The sequence below is a fragment of the Bombina bombina genome, chromosome 6 (genome assembly GCF_027579735.1).
Source record: "Bombina bombina isolate aBomBom1 chromosome 6, aBomBom1.pri, whole genome shotgun sequence".
NCBI lineage: Eukaryota > Metazoa > Chordata > Amphibia > Anura > Bombinatoridae > Bombina > Bombina bombina.
Genome location: NC_069504.1, coordinates 709,623,705 through 709,650,005, shown reverse-complemented (window position 1 = coordinate 709,650,005; position 26,301 = coordinate 709,623,705).

Genomic DNA, 26,301 nt, shown 5'->3' with positions numbered 1-26,301 from the left:
GTGTGAACATGTGACTGTGTGCAATGTGTGAATGCATGTGAATATTTGCACAGTGTGTATGAGTGCATGTGAATGTGTGCACAGTGTGTGAGTGCATGTGTATGTGTGCACAGTGTGTGTGAGTGCATGTGAATGTGTGCACAGTGTGTGAGTGCATGTGAATGTGTGCACTGTGTGTATGAGTGCATGTGAATGTGTGCACAGTGTGTGAGTGCATGGGAATGTGTGCACAATGTGTGTGTGTGTGTGTGTGAACATGTGAATGTGTACAATGTGTGAGTGTATGTGAATGTCTGCACAGTGTGTGTGAGTTCATGTGAATGTGTGCACAGTGTGTGAGTGCATGTGAATGTGTGACAGTGTGTGCACAGTGTGCGTGGGTGCATGTGAATATGTACACAGTGTGTGAGTGCATGGGAATGTGTGCATAGTGTGTGAGTGCATGTGAATGTGTGACAGTGTGTGTGGGTGCATGTGAATATGTACACAGTGTGTGAGTGCATGGGAATGTGTGCATAGTATGTGAGCGCATGTAAATGTATGACAGTGTGTGTGGGTGCATGTGAATATGTACACAGTGTGTGAGTGCATGCGAATGTGTGCACAGTGTGTGTGTGTGTGAACATGTGAATGTATGCAATGTGTGAATCTATGTGAATGTGTGCACAGTGTGTGTGAGTGCATGTGAATGTGTGCACCGTGTATGAGTGCATGTGAATGTGTGACAGTGTGTGTGGGTGCATGTGAATGTGTGCACAGTGTGTGAGTGCATGTGAATGTGTACATAGTGTGTGTGAGTGCATGTGAATGTGTGCACAGTGTGTGTGAGTACATGTGAATGTGTGCACAGTGTGTGAGTGCATGTGAATGTGTGCACAGTGTGTGTGAGTGCATGGGAATGTGTGCACAGTATGTGAAAGCATGTGATTGTGTGCACAGTGTGTGTGAGTGCATGTGAATTTGTGCTGAGTATGTATGTGTGAGTGCATGTGAATGTGTGCACAGTGTGTGAGTGCATGGTAATGTGTGCACAGTGTGTGTGGGTGCATGTGAATGTAAGCACAGTGTGTGAGTGCATGTGAATGTGTGCACAGTGTGTGAGTGCATGTGAATGTGTGCACAGTATGTGTGAGTGCATGTGAAAGTGTGCACAGTGTGTGAGTGCATGTGAATGTGTGCACAATGTGTGAATACATGGGAATGTGTGCACAGTGTGTATGAGTGCAAGTGAATGTGTGCACAGTGTGTGTGAGTGCATGTGAATGTGTGCACAGTGTGTAAGTGCATGGTAATGTGTGCACAGTGTGTATGAGTGCATGTGAATGTGTGCACAGTGTGTAAGTGCATGTGTATGTGTGCACAGTGTGTGCGAGTGCATGTGAATGTGTGCACAGTGTGTGTGAGTGCATATGAATGTGTGCACAGTGTGTGAGTGCATGTGAATGTATGCACATTGTGTGAGTGCATGTGAATGTGTGCACAGTGTGCATGAGTGCATGTGAATATGTCCACAGTGTGTGTGAGTGCATGTGTATGTGTGCACCGTGTGTGAGTGCGTGTGAATGTGTGCACAGTGTGTGAGTGCATGGGAATGTGTGCACAGTGTGTGTGGGTGCATGTGAATGTGTGCACAGTGTGTGAGTGCATGTGAATGTGTCCACAGTGTGTATGAGTGCATGTGAATGTGTGCACAGTGTGTGAGTGCATGTGTGCACAGTGTGTGTGAGTGCATGTGAATGTGTGCACCGTGTATGAGTGCATGTGAATGTGTGACAGTGTGTGTGGGTGCATGTGAATGTGTGCACAGTGTGTGAATGCATGGGAATGTGTACATAGTGTGTGTGAGTGCATGTGAATGTGTGCACAGTGTGTGTGAGTGCATGTGAATGTGTGCACAGTGTGTGAGTGCATGTGAATGCGTGCACAGTGTGTGAGTGCATGGGAATGTGTACATAGTGTGTGTGAGTGCATGTGAATGTGTGCACAGTGTGTGTGAGTGCATGTGAATGTGTGCACAGTGTGTGAGTGCATGTGAATGCGTGCACAGTGTGTGTGAGTGCATGTGAATATGTACACAGTGTGTGAGTGCATGGGAATGTGTGCACAGTGTGTGTGTGTGTGTGTGTGAACATGTGAATGTATGCAATGTGTGAGTCTATGTGAATGTGTGCACAGTGTGTGTGAGTGCATGTGAATGTGTGCACCGTGTATGAGTGCATGTGAATGTGTGACAGTGTGTGTGGGTGCATGTGAATGTGTACATAGTGTGTGTGAGTGCATGTGAATGTGTGCACAGTGTGTGAGTGCATGTGAATGTGTGCACAGTGTGTGTGAGTGCATGGGAATGTGTGCACAATATGTGAAAGCATGTGATTGTGTGCACAGTGTGTGTGAGTGCATGTGAATTTGTGCTGAGTATGTGTGAGTGCATGTGAATGTGTGCACAGTGTGTGAGTGCATGGGAATGTGTGCACAGTGTGTGTGGGTGCATGTGAATGTAAGCACAGTGTGTGAGTGCATGTGAATGTGTGCACAGTGTGTGTGAGTGCATGTGAATGTGTGCACAGTATGTGTGAGTGCATGTGAAAGTGTGCACAGTGTGTGAGTGCATGTGAATGTGTGCACAATGTGTGAATACATGGGAATGTGTGCACAGTGTGTATGAGTGCAAGTGAATGTGTGCACAGTGTGTGGTAGTGCATGTGAATGTGTGCACAGTGTGTAAGTGCATGTGTATGTGTGCACAGTGTGTGTGAGTGCATGTGAATGTGTGCACAGTATGTGTGAGTGCATGTGAAAGTGTGCACAGTGTGTGAGTGCATGTGAATGTGTGCACAATGTGTGAATACATGGGAATGTGTGCACAGTGTGTATGAGTGCAAGTGAATGTGTGCACAGTGTGTATGAGTGCATGTGAATGTGTGCACAGTGTGTAAGTGCATGTGTATGTGTGCACAGTGTGTGTGAGTGCATGTGAATGTGTGCACAGTGTGTGTGAGTGCATATGAATGTGTGCACAGTGTGTGAGTGCATGTGAATGTATGCACATTGTGTCAGTGCATGTGAATGTGTGCACAGTGTGCATGAGTGCATGTGAATATGTCCACAGTGTGTGTGAGTGCATGTGTATGTGTGCACCGTGTGTGAGTGCGTGTGAATGTGTACACAGTGTGTGAGTGCATGGGAATGTATGCACAGTGTGTGTGGGTGCATGTGAATGTGTGCACAGTGTGTGAGTGCATGTGAATGTGTCCACAGTGTGTATGAGTGCATGTGAATGTGTGCACAGTGTGTGAGTGCATGTGTGCACAGTGTGTGTGAGTGCATGTGAATGTGTGCACCGTGTATGAGTGCATGTGAATGTGTGACAGTGTGTGTGGGTGCATGTGAATGTGTGCACAGTGTGTGAATGCATGGGAATGTGTACATAGTGTATGTGAGTGCATGTGAATGTGTGCACAGTGTGTGTGAGTGCATGTGAATGTGTGCACAGTGTGTGAGTGCACGTGAATGCGTGCACAGTGTGTGAGTGCATGGGAATGTGTACATAGTGTGTGTGAGTGCATGTGAATGTGTGCACAGTGTGTGTGAGTGCATGTGAATGTGTGCACAGTGTGTGAGTGCATGTGAATGCGTGCACAGTGTGTGTGAGTGCATGTGAATGTGTGCACAGTGTGTGAGTGCATGGGAATGTGTGCACAGTGTGTGAGTGCATGTGATTGTGTGCACAGTGTGTGTGAGTGCATGTGAATTTGTGCTGAGTATGTGTGAGTGCATGTGAATGTGTGCACAGTGTGTGAGTGCATGGGAATGTGTGCACAGTGTGTGTGGGTACATGTGAATGTAAGCACAGTGTGTGAGTGCATGTGAATGTGTGCACAGTGTGTGTGTGAGTGCATGTGAATGTGTGCACAGTATGTGTGAGTGCATATGAAAGTGTGCACAGTGTGTGAGTGCATGTGAATGTGTGCACAATGTGTGAGTACATGGGAATGTGTGCACAGTGTGTATGAGTGCAAGTGAATGTGTGCACAGTGTGTGTGAGTGCATGTGAATGTGTGCACAGTGTGTAAGTGCATGGGAATGTGTGCACAGTGTGTATGAGTGCATGTGAATGTGTGCACAGTGTGTAAGTGCATGTGTATGTGTGCACAATGTGTGTGAGTGCATGTGAATGTGTGCACAGTGTGTGTGAGTGCATATGAATGTGTGCACAGTGTGTGAGTGCATGTGAATGTATGCACAGTGTGTGAGTGCATGTGAATGTGTGCACAGTGTGTATGAGTGCATGTGAATATGTCCACAGTGTGTGTGAGTGCATGTGTATGTGTGCACCGTGTGTGTGAGTGCATGTGAATGTGTGCACAGTGTGTGAGTGCATGTGAATGTGTGCACAGTGTGTGTGAGTGCATGTGAATGTGTGCATAGTGTGTGAGTGCATGTGAATGTGTGACAGTGTGTGTGGGTGCATGTGAATATTTACACAGTGTTTGAGTGCATGGGAATGTGTGCATAGTATGTGAGTGCATGTAAATGTATGACAGTGTGTGTGGGTGCATGTGAATGTGTACACAGTGTGTGAGTGCACAGGAATGTGTGCACAATGTGTGTGTGTGTGAACATGTGAATGTATGCAATGTGTGAGTCTATGTGAATGTGTGCACAGTGTGTGTGAGTGCATGTGAATGTGTGCACCGTGTATGAGTGCATGTGAATGTGTGACAGTGTGTGTGGGTGCATGTGAATGTGTGCACAGTGTGTGAGTGAATGGGAATGTGTACATAGTGTGTGTGAGTGCATGGGAATGTGTACAGAGTGTGTGTGAGTGCATGTGAATGAGTGCACAGTGTGTGTGTGAGTGCATGTGAATGTTTGACAGTGTGTGTGGGTGCATGTGAATGTGTGCACAGTGTGTGTGAGTGCATGTGAATGTGTGCACAGTGTGTGTGAGTGCATGTGAATGTGTGCACAGTGTGTGAATGCATGTGAATGTGTGACAGTGTGTGTGGGTGCATGTGAATATGTACACAGTGTTTGAGTGCATGGGAATGTGTGCATAGTATGTGAGTGCATGTAAATGTATGACAGTGTGTGTGGGTGCATGTGAATGTGTACACAGTGTGTGAGTGCACAGGAATGTGTGCACAATGTGTGTGTGTGAACATGTGAATGTATGCAATGTGTGAGTCTATGTGAATGTGTGCACAGTGTGTGTGAGTGCATGTGAATGTGTGCACCATGTATGAGTGCATGTGAATGTGTGACAGTGTGTGTGGGTGCATGTGAATGTGTGCACAGTGTGTGAGTGAATGGGAATGTGTACATAGTGTGTGTGAGTGCATGGGAATGTGTACAGAGTGTGTGTGAGTGCATGTGAATGAGTGCACAGTGTGTGTGTGAGTGCATGTGAATGTTTGACAGTGTGTGGGTGCATGTGAATGTGTGCACAGTGTGTGTGAGTGCATGTGAATGTGTGCACAGTGTGTGAATGCATGTGAATGTGTGCACAGTGTGTGTGTGTGAGTGCATGTGAATGTGTGCACAGTGTGTGTGGGTGCATGGGAATGTGTGCACAGTGTGTGAGTGCATGTGATTGTGTGCACAGTGTGTGTGAGTGCATGGGAATGTATTCTCAGTATGTGTGAGTGCATGTGAATGTGTGCACAGTGTGTCAGTGCATGGGAATGTGTGCACAGTGTGTGTGGGTGCATGTAAATGTGTGCACAGTGTGTGAGTGCATGTGAATGTGTGCACAGTGTGTATGAGTGCATGTGAATGTGTGCACAGTGTGTGAGTGCATGTGAATGTGTGCACAGTGTGTGAGTGCATGTGAATGTGTGCACAGTGTGTATGAGTGCATGTGAATGTGTGCACAGTGTGTGTGAGTGCATGTGAATGTGTGCACAATGTGTGTGCTGCCTGTGTATAATGAATGGTTGCTGACACCTTTGAGAATAGGGTGTCCTGCTATAATGTTGGGCGTACATAGCATCTGTTAACACCCTTAGAACCACCACTGTCCTTCTTTCTCTTTCCCTTGTTTTCCCTTAGCATTCTTTCTAGTTCCTGCCACCCCCCTGTCCCTGATATATGACTTTCTCAAGTTTGACCACTCTCTTTCTCCAGCATAAAAATATTTTGAATTCATATAGTATATTACCTTGTGGAGCTGATTCAGTGAAATGTGAAGCAGATCTTCAAATCTTAGTAAATCAGCAACTGGGGGAAAAAATCTTGAGAGTTCTTTTATTTCTATGTGAATATAAACTCATATCCTCTTAAACATTCATGGGAGCAGCTCCCTTTCTCAGTGCCAGCCTCATTCCTTTCCACCCCTTTTCTTCCTTTTAGTCCCTGTTAGCTCTCTCTTTCATAATAGGATATAACAGTCACAATGGCCTAGATTTAGAGTTTGGCGTTAGCCGTCAAAACCAGCGTTAGAGGCTCCTAACGCTGGTTTTGGGCTACCGCTGGTATTTAGAGTCGTGTAGGTAAGGGTCAAACGCTCACTTTCCAGCCGCGACTTTTCCATACCGCAGATCCCCCTACGCCATTTGCGTATCCTATCTTTTCAATGGGATCTTTCTAACGCCGGTATTTAGAGTCGTGGCTGAAGTGAGCGTTAGAAATCTAACGACAAAACTCCAGCCGCAGAAAAAAGTCAGGAGTTAAGAGCTTTCTGGGCTAACGCCGGTTCATAAGGCTCTTAACTACTGTGCTCTAAAGTACACTAACACCCATAAACTACCTATGTACCCCTAAACCGAGGTCCCCCCACATTGCCGCCACTCTATTAAAATGTTTTAACCCCTAATCTGCCGACCGCACTCCGCCGCCACCTACGTTATCCCTATGTACCCCTAATCTGCTGCCCCTAATACCGCCGACACCTACATAATATTTATTAACCCCTAATCTGCCGCCCCCAACGTCACCTCCACCTACCTACAATTATTTACTCCTAATCTGCCGATCGGACCTCACCGCTACTATAATAAATGTATTAACCCCTAATCCGCCTCACTCCCGCCTCAATAACCCTATAATAAATAGTATTAACCCCTAATCTTCCCTCCCTAACATCATCGCCACCTAACTTCAAGCATTAACCCCTAATCTGCCGACCGGACCTCACCGCTACTCTAATAAATTTTTTAACCCCTAAAGCTAATTCTAACCCTAACCCTAACACCCCCCTAAGTTAAATATAATTTAAATCTAACGAAATACATTAACTCTTATTAAATAAATGATTCCTATTTAAAGCTAAATACTTACCTGTAAAATAAACCCTAATATAGCTACAATATAAATTATAATTATATTGTAGCTATTTTAGGATTAATATTTATTTTACAGGCAACTTTGTATTTATTTTAACTAGGTACAATAGCTATTAAATAGTTAATAACTATTTAATAGCTACCTAGTTAAAATAATTACAAAATTACCTGTAAAATAAATCCTAACCTAAGTTACATTTAAACCTAACACTACACTATCAATAAATAAATTAAATAAAATACCTACAATTATCTACAATTAAACCTAACACTACACTATCAATAAATTAATTAAATACAATACCTACAAATAAATAAAATGAAATAAACTAACTAAAGTACAAAAAATAAAAAAGAACTAAGTTACAAAAAATAAAAAAATATTTACAAACATTAGAAAAATATTACAACAATTTTAAACTAATTACACCTACTCTAAGCCCCCTAATAAAATAACAAAGACCCCCAAAATAAAAAAATGCCCTACCCTATTCTAAAATTAAAATAGAAAAGATCTTTTACATTACCAGCCCTGAAAAGGGCCCTTTGCAGGGCATGCCCCAAAGAATTCAGCTCTTTTGCCTGTAAAAAAAACCCATACAATACCCCCCCCCAACATTACAACCCACCACCCACATAACCCTAATCTAACCCAAACCCCCCTTAAATAAACCTAACACTAAGCCCCTGAAGATCTCCCTACCTTGTCTTCACCATGCCGGGTTCACCGATCGATCCAGAAGAGCCTCCGATGTCTTGATCCAAGCCCAAGCGGGGGGCTGAAGACGTCCATGATCCGGCTGAAGTCTTCTATCAAGCGGCATCTTCAATCTTCTTTCTTCCGGATCCATGTTCATCCCGCCGACGCGGAACATCCATCTTCACCGACGACTTCCCGACGAATGACGATTCCTTTAAGGGACGTCATCCAAGATGGCGTCCCTCGAATTCCGATTGGCTGATAGGATTCTATCAGCCAATCGGAATTAAGGTAGGAAAATTCTGATTGGCTGATGGAATCAGCCAATCAGATTCAAGTTCAATCCGATTGGCTGATCCAATCAGCCAATCAGATTGAGCTCGCATTCTATTGGCTGTTCCGATTAATAAGAGTTAATTTATTTCGTTAGATTTAAATTATATTTAACTTAGGGGGGTGTTAGGGTTAGACTTAGCTTTAGGGGTTAAAAAATGTATTAGAGTAGTGGTGAGGTCCGGTCAGCAGATTAGGGGTTAATACTTGAAGTTAGGTGCCAGCGATGTTAGGGAGGGCAGATTAGGGTTTAATACTATTTATTATAGGGTTAGTGAGGCGGATTAGGGGTTAATACATTTATTATAGTAGCGGTGAGGTCCGGTCGGCAGATTAGGGGTTAATAATTGTAGGTAGGTGGAGGCGACGTTGTGGGGGGCAGATTAGGGGTTAATAAATATAATATAGAGGTCGGCGGTTTTAGGGGCAGCAGATTTGGGGTACATAGGGCTAACGTAGGTTGCGGCGGTGTACGGAGCGGCAGATTAGGGGTTAATAATAATATGCAGGGGTCAGCGATAGCGGGGGCGGCAGATTAGGGGTTAATAAGTGTAAGGTTAGGGTTGTTTAGACTCGGGGTACATGTTAGGGTGTTAGGTGCAGACATAGGAAGTGTTTCCCCATAGGAAACAATGGGGCTGCGTTAGGAGCTTAACGCTGCTTTTTTGCAGGTGTTTGGTTTTTTTTCAGCTCAAACTGCCCCATTGTTTCCTATGGGGGAATCGTGCACGAGCACGTTTTTGAAGCTGGCCGCATCCGTATGCACCGCTGGTATCGAGAGTTGCAGTGGCGGTAAATATGCCTGTATGCTCCCTTTTTGGAGCCTAACGCAGCCATTCTGTGAACTCTAAATACCAGCGGCATTTAAAAGGTGCGGGAGAAAAAAAGCATGCGTTAGCTACGCGGGTCGTTACCGACAAAACTCTAAATCTAGCCGAATGTTTCCATCATGTGTATTAAAGGGCAGCAGTTAAACTTGTTAAAGTATTTATTTATTGTTTACATAAAAAGGGACATTAGAGCATTTTTTTACTTATACATTAGAAATTATTCACTGCATATCAGTAGATCTGAAAACAAAGTGAATGTTTTAGTAAATGTTTTAGTAAATGTTTTGTTTCTAATATATGTATATTTTTTTCAAGTCTGGGACACTCACACAACCCTTAAAGGGACATTAAACACCTCAAGATATTAATATAAATGGTTTAATTACTTGTATTAAAACAACCTTGCAATATACTTTCATTATTTATTTTGTTATTCGTTCCTGTAGGCTTTCCAATTCATGTAATACATGGAAGTGCAGACACAGCTATTTTCCACACATTGCACGTTGCACGCTCTAGTAAGCCATTTATAACCATTTCTAATTGGCCTCAGTATATAAGGAAGCCTAAGTTACAAAATGGCTGCACACACTGCTTTATGGACATTACCCTTATTTGTTCAATATTTAAACAACTAATATAGTTTTTAAAATTACATGTACAAATTGTTCTCAGACTTAACTTTGCTCTAAATACTTCATTCAAGCAATCATTTATTAAGTGTTTAATGTCCGTTAAAAAGTTATTTCAGTATTGGTGATCTAACTTTCTTTACTGTGGCCAATTAGTAACAGATATAAACAAACTTCTGCACAAGTCAACCAATTGCTATGCAACATGTAGGAGTGTCAGTGTTCTGCATTCCACAGAGTGCGCTGCCACCTCTTAGGGGAGTGGAAATACTAAATTTTTCCGGAAAATATAGCAAAATAAATGATGAATGTGCACTACATAATTAAACATTTTTTAGAGTTTGAAATTCTGAGTTTACTGTCCCATTACGTTAAACTTGTTTACCTTTTAAATAAAACTAACAGGAAGTGCTGATTTGTGTGCAACTGATACCTATCTACTGGCTGTAGACCTACGGTCTACAATTACTCCCTTTTTCATAACTATATAGAAGTTATATATATATAGAAGTTTTATATATATATATATATATATACTGTATATATATATATATAGATATATATATATATATGCATACAGAGATAAGTGCACTCACAGGAACGAACAACCAGCTCAATACCATTGTTAGCCTGTTCTACTGTGATTTACCACCTGGGTGCAACTTCTTTTAGCCCAGTAATGCTTTTCACAGAGAAGAACTTTCCTGTAGTATATCAGTCTGATCCCGCCTATTACGGTCAGTCCAGCGCCAAAATACCAGGCAATTCCTCTCTGAACAAGGAACACAGCAACCCCTGACGATCGCCAAGGCCTTCATTGGGCCTCGCCAGTGAGTTGTAGCAGTATTCCTCTAAGCACACTGAGCAAGGAGTCCACGTCTGGTTGCCCCTGAAATGATTGTCTGGGGTTGCTGTGTTCCTTGTTCAGAGAGGAATTGCCTGGTATTTCGGTGCTGGACTGAATGTAGTAGGCGGGATCAGACTGAAATACTACAGGAAAGTTCTACTCTGTGAAAAGCATTACTGGGCTAAAAGAAGCTGCACCCAGGTGTTAAATCGCCATAGAACAGGCTAACAATGGCATTGAGCCGGTTGTTCGTTCCTGTGAGTGTGCTTCTCTGTGTGTGTGTATATATATATATATATATATATATATATCATATATATATATATATATATATATATATATAATGTTCAAAGAGAGCACTCTCACCTCAATTATAAATGCCAGGGTGCCAACGGTTAAATATAAGGGCAAAAGGAGGCACTCGCTGGTCTTTTAGTGAATGAATTTAATTTTAAAGCGTGACGTTTTCGGGGACACACTCCCCTTCCTCAGACCTGATAAACATATACATTTGCCTTGGTGCATAGTTTTACCTCCTTAATACGTGTTAGTTAATTAAGATGTATTTCTAATAAAGCAATTAAGAGAGGAAGTGGGTGTGTATGTAATAAAACATTTATTGCAATTTGCTGTGCATATCTATGATATTTCTGAATTAAAATTATATATTTTCTCAATAAAGCAATATTATTAAATAAGCAAATAAATCTTGAGATATATTATATAAATTTGATGTACTCTGGTCTTCATGTAAGAGATATGATTTCATTGAATAAGAACACAGGACCAGTTAAAGTGATGGTAAATTCAACACCTTTATATTTTGCCATTCAATTTGAAAGTTAAAAATAATATTAGTTTCATTGATAAAAAAACATAAATTTAAAATTTAATTTAGTAACTTTTGTATAACTGCTACTTTGCTACTGCACACTACGGCAGCCCCAACACTAATACACCCCCCCCCCCGACGTTTTTGCTGTTGTCCAATCAAAATCCTGGCATGTTTCAATGTAAAAAATAAAAACTGGATTTTTTTGCGCATGCGTTACCAACATCATGCGCAAAAGATCTGTGTTTTTTTACATTGAAGCATACCGCAATTTGGATTGGACAATGGCAAAAACGTCAGGAAAAAAAAAAAGGTCTTAGTGTCGGGGCTGCCAGAGCGTGCAGTAGCAAAATAGCAGTTATATAAAAGTTACTAAAGTAAGATTTAAATTTATGTTTTTTCATCAATTAAACTAATATTATTTTTAAATTTCACATCAAATGGGAAAATATAAAGTTGTTTAATTTACCATCATTTCAAGGCACATTCAGTGGAGGCTCCTCTTTATGAGCACTTGAGCACGTGAACCCCCTGTGAACCTGACCCCTGATGAACAAAAAAATAAAAAAAAGAGTGAGAAATAAAAATAACTAATTACATTTTTAAACTTTATTTGTGGACTAAATAAAAAAATCCCCAGGCTCCACTGCAGTTTTGACTATAAAACATAAAAATTGCAGTTTTAGTCTGAAGTGTGGAATGGGCTTTTGCCTAATACTTCTATCTATCGCACATGCTGTGCAGTGCGATAGATAGAAGTACAGGTATACCCCGCTCATACAGCGGGTTAGGGACGGAAGCCCCGCTGTAAAGTTAAAACCGCCTTAAAGTGAAACAAGGCAGTTTTAGCTTTCTTTTCAGTATTTAAAATCTTAAAAACATGTTAGAACTAACATATATTAGGGGTGCAATAGTGCTATGTTTAGTTTAACACTAGCACAGCAAGTATTCAAATAGTATTCAATAAATACTGTACCTGTAAAATAGTGACAATTACTGTAGTAAAATTTGCCAGACTATAGCACTGAGACACAAATTGCACTGCAATGCAGTTAACAGAGTGAACTAAGCATAAAAAAATGGTGACAGTCACTTTTCTCACAATCTCACAATGATTTACAGCACTGTTTCAAAATCCTTGGAGGTTAAACTTCAGCTCAACAAAGCGCTGTATTAGCGAATCGCTGTAAAGTGAAGCGCTGTAAAGTGAGGTATACCTGTATAGGCAAAAGCCCTTTCCACTTTAAAACTGCATTGCCTTCAGTGCCACCTACAGGCCAGCCCATAGCCTTCCTAACCACACAGCTCTTAGTGTGCGAGAGCCAGCTGTCACGTGACACTCGCACACTAAGAGCTGTGTGTGTGTGGGACTCAGGAGGAGGAGCATTGTGGGCTTCATCAGCATTGGCCATCACTGAGACACAGTTCGCAAGCAGAGGTGCTGATGGCTGCGGGAGTCTCATTGCTGGCAGTAACAGCGGGGCTAGCCACAGAAGGAGCAGCAGTTATGGCTTGACTGGGGTGCATCAGCTATGAAAAGAATAGCTACGATCACCGCTTAAACGTAACTTTCCAGGCGGGCAGGCCAGGGCTTATAGTAAGTAGATGCATCTGACACACGTCAGGCACATGTAACCCAGATTTACATTATTTACATGTATGTGCTTTCTATATATCTGTTGTGTATATGCTGTAAAATATAGTAATGCTAACGCGTCAACCACTGAACACGATACCAAAAGTGAAAAGCACAACCACTTAGCATGCTCTGCTTGCAGTGCAGCCATGTTTATATAGCCATGCAGATAACAACAAGCCGAGTCTGGAAGGTAGAGCGTTAATTGCCGCACGAGTAAAATGGACGTAAAAGAGAGGGACAATTTGAGAGTGTGGTGCTGCTAAATTATACTTCTTTTATTCAGTGTGTTGATGTTGCACTTTGTGGGTAAGGAGATATGTAAAAACTATCTTGTACGAGTCGGTTTCTAATAGTGATGATTAAGGCGCGCATGTCTGTCTGATAATTCTGATTCTTGTGTGTATAGTAGTATAGTGTGGTTATCGTGTTTTACCTCATTGGTTTCTAGAGATAACAAATGTTATGTCCCAGGAGGTAAATGAATTAATTTCATGTTAGGGTAAGTTTACTATTTGTTACTTAAGCGTTACTTTTTCGTAGATTATAAAATGACGTGATTGTCTTCTGTGCCTAAAAAGCTAAATTCTTATTTCTAAAGATTTTTGCAAAAAATATACTGTGGTGTTTAATAGAAATGTCATGATTTTACAATGGCACATAGCTGTCAGCATGGGTGTCAAACTAGGTGGTTAATTAAAGTGAAATGATGGGGAAAAATTGTACATAATATGAGATTTAATATTTTTTTTCTAGAAAGCTGTTGGTGTTAGCTCTTGCTATATGTGTCTCTTTATTAATGTTAATAATAATGTTATTTATTTAATATATTTCTGTTTTATCGTCTTTCCAGTATGGGGGCCCCCTGTTTTGCAGCTCTTTTTGCACCTGTGGTGGACATGTATATTTTATATATATTATATATATATATATATATATATGTATATATTATATATATATATATATATATATATATATATATATATATATATATATATATATATATAAACTATTTTACATAACTGGTGAACCCCCATTTGAATAACCCACGAGCCGCCAATGGGCACATTAAGGCTCTAAATAAATTGTTACAAAAGCTCTTCAAATGGGTTTTCAAATTTGAAAACATACAATCCACTGAAAAAGTTTTCTTATTGTTTTAAAATTACTTCTGATTACTTTTCTCCACCATGTTTAACATGAATTTTGGTTTCTATAAATCAACAGCCTTATTATCTTGAACACAAATTTTGTTCTTGTCTTGATATTTAGGCCTGATATTCAAAAACTCGCCAGCATGGAGAGAAATCAAGCAAAATCTTTGGGATTTTCTTAGACCTTATATTGTAATGTAGGAGTCTCTCCTTTACTTTAAGAACCCTGCATAGTGAGATAAATATGTTTCAAACTAAAATTTGTGTTACTAATTTTTTTTAGGGAGCTTTTGAATATCAGGCCCTTAGTGAGATTTTGTTTGTAATGTTTCACTATCTTGTTTATTTTCCGTTTACCATTTGAACAAACTTTATTGCTTCCTAAATGTATCATCTAATACAGTGGGAATTATGAAAAAATATGACTATATTGAACATTATATAGTGTTATATATTATATGCCATTACTTGTTTCGCCTCTAGTAAGAATGCTGATAGTAAAATACATTGCCGTTATAAAATTAAAAAGTAGATCAATTTTAATATGAAGAGCAATTTTGAAAGTAAAAAGGGAACTTACAAAGTTGAAGTAGATAACTGCAATATGTGCTTATATATCACCAATATTTTCTATTATTATTCATTTGTGAATGTACCATGTTTGAGATGGGATACAAGTGAGTTTTATTTCTGTAAATATATTATTATTTTATTATTTTTTTGCAAGGTTCATTTCAGTAAATTCTTGAGTTCAACTATCCTAGTCCCCACATAGCCATAATAGGTTGGTGAATTTTTGGCCATTTTTTTTAAATCCACATCATGATTGAGGTGTGTCTCATTATTTGTTTTAAGCACAAACATCTGATAGCTCCCCTGTTACTGGTTGTAAATAGGCGATTTCTTAATCAATTATTTAATTAATTAAACTAATATCTTGCTGGGGAAATAAACTGTTTGCAACACATAGCAGTTGGAAAATTATGAGATTCAAAGACATTTGTAAAAGTTCAAGTAAATTAAAATATAAAATTGACAACCTCATCAACTTTGATATGGTGAGACTCCGTGAGACAACATACTTCACATGGACAATTCTGTCTTTATTAAATTCCTCATGCTGAGTCATTATTTATGTTTAAATCTTTTTATTGTCGGTAATCAAATTACAACAAGTGTCTCTACATCAATGAAGTAGACATTTTACAATTAACTCAACTATTAAGGCAGGGTGTTTAGATAATAAGCAGGTGTAACAATACATGTGTCCTTTGCATTTAACAACTGCTTGTCAACCAGTTTTTGGATATATATTTAACACCTCTTCCTTCCATTTCCATGAGGCTCCAAGATGTGTTGTCACATTTTTACCATTTTACAAAAGATCCTAATAGTAATTTGCGAACAAGTCTATAACATTAACAAAATACAATTAACATGACCCAAACTACTCTCCATTAAGTCACTTTAGACTCTCCATTAAACAGTTTAGGTTCAACAATAAGAAAGAGAAGGAGAAAAAGAGAAGAAAAAAGAAAATAATAAAAAAAAAAAAAGGGAAAAAAAAGGGGGAGGGGGTGAAAGTAAGATGGAATGCCAAGAGTCACCTCTTTTCCTCTCCCCCCAGGTCAGCTGCTTGGTTCTTCAACCTCTTCTCATCAAGATATTGGCTAAATTTCAAGTGGTTGATGGTCTATTTAGTGTCCAGTAGAACCACACCTTTTCAAATTGATCCTGCGTGTCTAATATCTGCGAAGCAGATTCATACATTCAATATGTTAGGGAAATTCTATTGTAAACTTCCTCCCAAGGAGGTGCTGAATTTTTCCAGTATTTTGCAATGCAGATTCTAGTAACCGTGCATACAATTCTGATGAATGTATTTACTTGCTTATTGAACTGGGGTAATGGGACATGCAAAAGAGCTTGGATCGGGGTTAACTGAATATGTTCCTCCAGAATAGAGCTGAGTAAACTGGATGTTTTAGACCAGGTGTCTCGCACTACCCCACATTCCCACCACATATGACAGTATGAACCTATATTTCCACATCCCCTATAGCAAAGCCTATTGTTGCTTGATGTCATGTGGGCAGTTTTTACTGGAGTCAAGTACCATCTGAACATAGTCTTGAGTGTGTTCTCTCTCATATCTGCGCTTACAAGCTGAATTGAATGTGTCATCCCACCACTTTTTATCCTTATTTATGTTCAAATCATTTTCCCACCTCAGGATCAAGTTATGCTTAGATGGATTATTGGTTGCTTGGATATATAGATATAATTTGGAAATGGCACCCTTAGGTCTGTGAGTGGATTTGAGTATGCTCTCTAGGGCTGTGGTGACACTAGGTTGGAGGTCTCTAAGATATTCGTGAATTGCAGAGTTGACCTGAAGGTATTGGAACCATTGGAGTTTCACGGGTTCTATTTGGTTCTGAATCTGAGTGAATGTCTTAGGTTTTCTACCTTCTTACCAGTCTGCGACCCTATAGAGACCCTTGTTGGCCCATTTATCTACTGAGTGTTGTAAGTCTTTAGGAAGTAGATATCTAATTGGACATATTTGTGATTGATTGGATAAAAGATTCTGTCTTTTGGTCATAAAAGTCCACATTTGGATAGTGTGTTCCATAACCCGAGAGCCTGGTCTGTCTGTGAATACCCCCGGTATGAGTTTATTCCATAAAATGTCATCAGAGTAGTTTGAGTCTCTTATAGCTGCTTCCATGGCAGTCCAAATGACCTCCCTAGAGTTACATCCTGCTAACGTCGTCTGTGCTAATCTCGCTGCTCTATAATATTCTATTATATTAGGAGCTCCCATTCCTCCCAATCCCCTGTGTTTTGTAATAAGTGCAGTTGCTATTCGAGCTGTTTTATTCCCTCTGATGAAGGTTATCAAATCTCCCTGTAGTCTCTTTAAGTCGTTTAGCGGGACCTTTATGGGGAGAGTCCTAAATAGATATAGTAATCGGGGTAGAATTGACATCTTGACTGATGCTAGTCTACCCAACCATGAAAAAGTGTATGTCTTCCATTTGTGTATATTTTTCCTAATCTCTTTGTAAATATATTCATAATTATATTTATATAGTTGGTTAATTTGGGGTGTGAGGTGTATTCCTAAGTATTTAAGCGAGTGAGTGGCCCATCTTATTTCAAAGTTAATTTCTATATTTTTTTTCGTGTGTTGTGGCAGTCCTAGAGACAGTGCTTCACATTTATCTAAATTGATTTTATATCCTGAAATTCGAGAGAATTGATTTAGTAGATTGTATAGGTTGGGTAAAGACGCTAGAGGTTTAGTTAGAGTTAGGAGAATATCGTCAGCAAAAAGTGTCAACTTATATTCCTGATCTTTGATTTTCACCCCTGTAATGTCTGCTGTTAGTCTAATTTTGGCTGCAAGGGGCTCTATACATATTGCGAATAGAAGGGGGGATAGTGGACACCCCTGTCTTGTGCCATTTAGTATGGGGAAAATTTTGGACTTATATCCCGAGACAGACACCTGGGCTGACGAGTTCGAATAAATTGCCTTTAGAGCTGTGATGAAGGCACCCTCGAATCCCATCCGATGCAACACCGCAAACATGTACTGCCAATCCACTCTGTCAAATGCCTTCTCCGCATCCAACGAGAGGAGCAGAGAAGGCATCTGAGTTCCCCCCACATAATCTATAATGTTCAGTAAGCGCCGAACATTGTCCGGTGCCTCCCTATCTTTCACAAAACCTACTTGATCTGGGTGGATCAGTTTTGGGAGAATGTGTTTCAACCTATTGGCTAAGATCTTAGTCAATATTTTTAGGTCTTGATTGATAAGCGAAATAGGGCGATAATTTGCACAGAATTTATGATTCCTACCAGGCTTAGGGATCACTATTATTTTTGCTTGTAACATATCTTTCGGAATGGTGTGTCCCTCCAGGATAAAATTACAAAAATCCGTGAGGTGTGGGGCTAGTATGTCTTTAAATATTTTGTAGTATTCCCCCGCAAATCCGTCTGGCCCTGCAGCCTTCCCTGACTTGAGATCCTTAATGACCAGCAATACCTCTGTTTTAGTAATTGGAGCGTTAAGCGTATCATTATCTTCTGTTGTAAGTGTGTGTAAATCAGCTTCCCTCAAGAATTTCGCTGTTTGTGATTCTAAGATGTTTGAGTGTATAACTTTCTTACCATCATACAAACCTCCGTAGAAGTCTGCAAACGTGTCTGCTATGTGCTGTGGTCGGGACACGGAGGTGCCATTAGCCAATAAAATGGAGGGAATAATGGATGCCTTACATCTATCTCTTAGCTTGTTTGCCAGGTATCTGTCAGGTTTGTTCGCATGGATGTAATATTGCGTATTTAATCTCTGGATTGCTCTAATTGACTGGTTGTTTAACATGGAAGCTAAGTTATTTTTCTTAGTTGTGAGGAGAGATAAAACTTCCTTTTTCTGAGTGAGTTTATGTTGTTTCTCTAGATCTGAGATTTCTTTGTGTAATTGTGTTAATTGGGCCTTGTATTGTTTGGTTCTGTTAGATTTGTCTTGGATTAGTAATCCTCGTATGTACGTTTTGTGTGCCGCCCAAGGAGATATTGGGTTAGTAGTGGATCCCTTATTGAGTTCCCAGAATTCAGTTAATGATTTGACATGTTTATCTTTATGTACAGGATCTTTTAAATGTGTTGGGTCAAAGGTCCAAGTTCTAGCTCTCTGAATATCTACAAACCCTTCTAAGTATAAGGAGAGGATTGAGTGGTCGGACCACACACAGGGCTGAATTGACGAGGTCTGGAGGAGTGGTTGTAAGATCTGACTAATATAGATATAGTCTATTCTAGTGTACGCCTATGGGCCGCCGAATAGAAGGTGGTGTCTGAAGTCTTTCCATAGAGTGTGTACCATGAGTCGAATAACGCATGTGGAGCTAAATGTTCTTGAATAGAGTTCACTATCCTGTTATGTCTAATATGTTTCGCTGTAAGTTTAATTTTAGTCTCTACATGTTTGGTCATGGTAATATTGAAGTCTCCCGCCAATATAATCCTATGTTGAGACCAGTTAGTAAGTAGGTTAGAAATATGGTTAAAGAAAGAGTGTTGGTTGTCATTGGGTGCATATATGTTGCATAGAATGACACTAGACTCGCCAAACTGGCCCTTGACTATGAGGTAACAGCCATCTCTATCCGCTATAGTGGATTCATGTTTGAAAGCTAAATTGGTGTGGATTAGAATCGACACCCCTCGTTTCTTAGAATCCGTAGTTGCATGATAATGTTGTGTGTAATTTTTGGCCCAATATTTTGGGATTATATCTTTAGTAAAATGTGTTTCCTGGAGAAACAAAATATTGGCCCCTAGATGGTGATATTGGGACATGGCTGTGCGTCTCTTAATGTTAGTATTCAAACCTCTCACATTGTGAGATATGAGGTGTATTTTTGGAATCATGTTTTTGATGTTGTGTGGTGCACAATCATTGTCTGTATATGAGCATACATTTTTAATACATACGATCTTTGGTGTGTAAGTAGTTCCACCAAGATGACATTAAGATGTAGTTCTGACCTGAGAGGAGGGATCACTCCGGCATCCTTAAGAAAAATAAAAAATGTTAATAAAAGATAGGTATTCAAGGAAAACAAACAAGTAAAACAGTTGTTATAAAAACTAAGTGTACACCTAACTAATAGGTAAGTATCCATTATTCCCTATTTCAACTTAGGGTTAGAGGTTGTAGCTGAGTTATAACACGACTTATACATTTAGCTAAATTGTCAGCAACTTATAATCTGTTCTAAATTAACTAAACTTAAATCCTAGACAGGAATTAACTTTTTCCATTTCTCTCCCCCTTATAAAAGGAGACAAACTACCAGTTCTGTCTCTTATCAAAGGTTGTGAAGTCAGGAACTCTCGCTAGGAGTTCTAACTAGCTAGGACTCTATGTTGTAGATATTTAAATAGTAAGTCCGGTAAGGGGCTTCACTCCCCGTATATCCTCTCTGGGGTAAAAAAGATTGACTACTCAAGTATCAGGGTCGTATCATTTCTTGATTCTTTTCCGGTTGTCCATCTTGACTGTCCTGAGGGACCTGGCAATGATTGCGGCTGGTCTTCTGTTGGGATGGTCGGGGGATCTAACCCCATCATCTTGCACGTGGGAGAGATATCTTCAACATCATGAACTGTGAAGGTTTTGTTATCTTTAAGAATATGTAGGGCGAAGGGAAAGCCCCATTTGTATTTGATTTGGTCTTTGCGCAGCAGAGAGGTCAGAGGGCGCAGGGAGCTCCGTCTTTGAAGGGTCCTAAGGCTGACGTCTTGGTAGAATTGTACAATACTTCCTTGGAATTTATGGGTTGGTTTGTTTCTGGAGGCCTGAAGGATTTGTTCTTTCTCCTGGAAAAATGATAGTTTTACAATGACGTCTCTAGGGGGTGCTTCTCCCCTAGGTCTTGCTCTTAACGCTCTGTGAGCTCTTTCAATAGCAAACTCTGTTTCCTCCGTTGCCTCTGTTATACTTCTGAACAAACGTTGTAAATATGTGTTGAGGTCGGAATTGGCAATTGACTCTGGGACCCCCTTTAACCTGATATTATTTCTGCGTGACCTGTTTTCCAAGTCATCAACCTTTTCCTGTAGGTCATTGATGATTAGTTGTTGTGAACGCAGAGCTTGAGAGGAAGCTTCAATTTCATTTGTCACTGTGTCTCTGTGCTCCTCCAGAGCTTCTAGTCTGCTACCTAAATCTGCTATGTCTGCCCGAATGTCGGTGAGGCTAGATGTAACAGCAGTGTGCATAGAGTCTATTTTCCCCCCATAATTTTTCGAAATTTGCCGTAATGTCTTGTTTTGAAACAAGATCTTTGAGGTCAGCTTTTGTCACTGGGGTTGTCTCATTATGTGGGGAGGGAACAGTTTCTGTGTCTGAATCTCTCTCTGAATCCATTGTTGCCAGCTCTGCCGGTTTGATATGGCGTGAAGGCTTGAAAAAGGTGCTCACGTTTGTAGATTTATTTGTTTTATCTCCCTTAATCAGCTTTTTATTTGACATATTAACTACTTATGGTCCCAGAAAGAAGTTAGATATTGTAGAGGGTTTGCAAGTGGCTTAACGGAACTTACAGAATGGAGTGCTGTTATCTACTCGTGACCTTCAGTTATTGATGTGTGAGCATTTATCATGAGGGTTATGCCGTAGCTGTCAGTTCTCATCTGCTCCCTGTATTTCTGTAGTGCTACAGTTTAATCCCTTCTCTATTTTTATATTGATAATGATAGTTTCAATGTTCTCTCATGATGTGTAAGATTGCATATTCCTGTTATTTTCCCCTTTCTTTTATTTGTACCTTCACAGTGATGTGCCCCATGTGGTTTTATTTAATGGTAATGCCTTCTGGTTCCACATTTCCCCCCTCCTCTCATGGGGTTTAACAGATAAAGTGATAATAAAAGTAAAAGAGAAGAAAGGGGGGCTGCAATGGCCACTCTCTTGCTATACTTCTTTTCTTCCCACAGTTTTAGAAAGTATGGGAAGTCCAGAGTGGGGTTTTAATGATCTGGCTAAGTGGCCGTTATCTGTATTGAAGCGTGTGAAACCGCTCTGATCCGGCTTGTGCTTGTTGCTTATGGGTGCGGCCTACCTGTAAGGCGTTATAGGATCAGTCTGTTGGGCAAGCTCCCATACCTCTGTTACCGCTGCACTGTTCCGTTGTGTCTCGCGGTCAGTATTTAATTTATATACTTGATCGGTTGCTGGATTGTAGGTGTCGCTTGATCAGCGCGCCATTTCTCCTTCTTGGGTAGTCTGGTTTCGGCGCGAACACACATCGCTATTAGCGGAGCTCACCTCAGGTCTGGCCACTCTAGCCTGTTAGTCGGCTAGTTGCCTCAATGTCTAATAGCTTCGCCTTATACTGTGAGACAGTTTAGTTGTGTTTTAAATCCGTTTTGCTGACTTTTTAATTTCCCTCAGCACGGAGCTCAGAGATCACACGTCCATCTCTGAGCTCAGTCAGGCTCCTCCTATGCTGAGTCATTATTTATGTGAAAAATCCGGACCACACCTCAAAAACTCAGTTGAACACCCCAGAACTTATACATTCAGCTCAGTTTTCGCATCTCCGTGATTGCAGAGACAAAATAGCATTCTATCCAGTGATACTATTTTAATATAACAAAAAAGAGATACAAATATTTAACAACTGTAAGAGCAATAAAATTGTGGAACTCATTACCAAAGGAGGTAGTGAATGCCAATACCCTAGATACATTTAAAAAAAATTGGATACAATTCTGTCTATAAACAAAATTCATACATATGATTGCTAGTATTAAATGGGTTACCTTTTAGTGGGATTATTTAAGCTTAAAGGGATACTGAACCCAAAAATTTTCTTTTATGATTCAGATAGAGCATGTAATTATAAGCAACTTTCTAATTTACTTCTATTATCAATTTTTCTTCGTTCTCTTGCTATCTTTATTTTAAAAAGAAGGCATCTAAGCTAAGGAGTCAGCAAATTTTTGATTCAGACCATGGACATCACCTTTTTATTGGTGCTGTCCAATCAGCAAAGACAACCCAGGTTGTTTAACAAAATGAGCCGGCATCTAAACTTACATTCTTGCTTTTCAAATAAACATACTAAGAGAATAAAGAAAATTTGATAATAGGACTTAGTTAGAAAGTTGCTTAAAATTGCATGCTCTATCTAAATCACGAAAGAAAAAAATTGGGTACAGTGTCCCTTTAACTGGAGCTTGTAAGTATTTTAGATTTCTATAGGTTGAACTTGATGGACTTCGGTCTTTTTTTAACCTTATCTACTATGTTACTATGTTACTATGTAACTACACGCATTTGAAAAACCAGTTTAACAATTGTGTTTCTAAAGTGTTTTAACTGTATTTACTACTTTTATTCATTTCTAGTGGCTCGCTTTGTTGTGCGAGATAGCATGTATGGGCAATTTAAAGGGACAGGAATTCCCAAAATTGCAAGTTTCATTTTGACTTTCCTATCCCTAAAACACAACCATCTATGATAACCTAGAGATGATACCCCTCGTCAGCCTTACCAGCATCTATTACTCAAATGGGACACTGTCCCTCCCTTTAATCTTGCCCATTGAATACCTAGATACCTACATAATCATGTATCTACACATCTAATAACCTAGATGTCTTATAATGTAATGCATGTTTCTAGAGGCTGCCCATTTATAGGGTTTGTAAATGTGTAAGCAGGATGTTCCTTCATTGAGTTAAATTATAATCTACCATTTTCTTGCATTTTTCCTTCTCCCAGACTTATTGTCATTAGGTTAACTGCTTCTCCTGTTCAAAGGTTACAATTTGTGCGGTCTAAGCCCATTTACAATTCGTTCTTCTATGGTGTTATGGGTTACAGATTTGCATGTGTCACTGAAGTGAAACAGTAAGACTGACACAATAAGGACATCCAAAGATAAATCATTTGTGTAATGTTCTACAAATTGCTATTGCTGCCTATTAAAGTTCAACCCCTTGAGTCATGTACAGTTTTCTACAGGACACTGCTTCTGATGACCTCTGTTGGTTCAGCAACTGTTCTGCTACACTAGACAATAGTCCCATTGCTCAAATCCTACTGTGTTAATAGAAAATTAGAAAAACATATCAGCATTGAGATATATCTATAAAATAATTTAATGGAGAACTTGTATAAAGAAAAAATACTCCCCTAAAAACTACTTAAACACATTGAGGCCTATTTAACAACGGTCTGTCTGACCTGATCCGACAGTGCGGATCAGGTCCGACAGACCTCGCTGAATGAGGAGAGCAATATGCTCTCCGTATTCAGCATTGCACCAGCAGCTCTTGTGAGCTGCTGGTGCAACGCCGCCCCCTACAGATTCACGGCCAATCGGCCGCCAGCAGGGGGTGTCAATCAAACCGATCGTACTTGATCGGGTTGAATTGTGGCGATGTCTGTCCGCCTCCTCAGAGCAGGCGGACAGGTTATGGAGCAGCGGTCTTTAGACCGCTGCTCCATAACTTGTGTTTCTGGCGAGTCTGAATGCTCGCCAGAGACACCGGGCGTTAAGCTCCATACGGAGCTTGATAGATATGCCCCTTTGAGATGATAATATAAAATGATAAATCATATAAATATATAAAAAACCTCTGCAATATATTTTCATTATTTATTTTGCCCCCTTTTCCTGTTTTCCATTCTGAAATTTTGAGCTTTTCAGTTCTTGTTAGAAATGGAGGTACAGAACACTGTTATATTCCACCAAGCCATTGGCTGCACACTCTAGTGACCTATTTCTACCTGTCCCTAATTGGCCACAGTAGAGAAGGTAATCTAAGTTACAACATGGCAACTCACATTGTTTTATAAGACACACAGAGCGGGTAGGATGCACTAGCTAGACGCTGTTGTGGCGGTCTTCTGCGCTATCACTCGGTCGATAAGATCATGTGGGTGCACGTAGGGAGCACGCCCTTGTTCAGACGTGAGCAATCGAATATAGGAAGACAGATATCCCGGCACTCCAAAAGTAAACATTTAATTAGAAAAAGTAAAAACACAATAGGCAACAATGGAAGCCCAATGAACAAGTGCCCTAGCAGCATGAAACACATCTTTGTTGTAGCAGGGGACCTTGGTTTCACTTCTTGTCCCCTTGTTTTTATTGGGCCTCCACTGTTGCCTATTGTGTTTTTACTTTTTCTAGTAAAGAACGTTTACTTTTACTTGTGGAGTGCCGGGATATCTGTCTTCCCACATTGTTTTATAGACACTAAAACTTAAAGGGACACTGAACCCAATTTTTTTCTTTTGTGATTCATATAGAGCAAGCAATTTTAAGCAACTTTCTAATTTACTCCTATTATCAAATTTTCTTCGTTCTCTTGCTTTCTTTATTTGAAAAAGAAGACATCTAAGCTAAGGAGCCAGCCAATTTCTGGTTGAGAACCATGGACAGCACTTGTTTATTGGTGCTGTCCAATCAGGAAGGACAACCCAGGTTGTTCACCAAAAATGGGCCGGCATCTAAACTTAAATTCTTGCTTTTTAAATAAAGATACCAAGAGAATAAAGAAAATTTGACAATAGGAGTAAATTAGAAAGATGCTTAAAATTGCATGCTCTATCTGAATCAGGAAAAATTTTTTTGGGTACAGTGTCCCTTTAACACAGCTAATGAAACTATAGGAACAGATATTCAGGTATATGTATAAAGAACATTGGAATACATGATAGTCAGAACACCTGTCGGGTTAGCGAGTGAACAATAGGTGTTAATTTTTTTTCTTCTGCTTTCTCCATAAAAATCTATGGGTTGAATATGTTAACGCGGTCCAGAAGTTAGTGTGCATTGGGTTTCGCTCACGTGCAAACTTTTTACTTTCAACTTGTAATACAAGTGCAACCCAAGGCGTGCAAAAACATTACTTCTAGTGAAATTTACTCTCGGCTGGGAGTGCTAAATAGCGCACCACTTTTAATCTGGCCCTTAAATGAGTTAAGCACATAGTTATAGTTAAGCAACAGTGGAATAATGTCACCAAATGAAAAGAATAAAAATATTGGCGCTTATAGATGTATACATATAACCTGTAGACTGAAAGTTCTCCGGAGCAGGGCCCTCTTCCTCCTATACTAGACTGTTTAGCCTGTGTATCTTATCACAAATCCTTGTCATTGTATACTCTAACCTCTGTACACAGCGCTACAGAATTTTGTAGCGCTATACAAATAAATAATAATAATAACACAAATATATATATGCTGAAAAGCAGTCCTCAAAAGTCTTGAAAATTGTGTAGCTTTACTAAAAGTACAGAACTCTAAAACTTCTGACACATATAAAATCTGTAGAAAACAAAAAAAAAACTAAATTGTGTGCTTTGTTTTTTTCATTAACAATGTGATAATACTCTAATGGAATAGAGGAACAGAAATGGAGGAGCAGCAAACAAATAAGATAAAACTTGACTTTTATTATTTGCTTAAAATAAATTACAGCATTCCTTTTAGCCCATAGCGTAGTGACG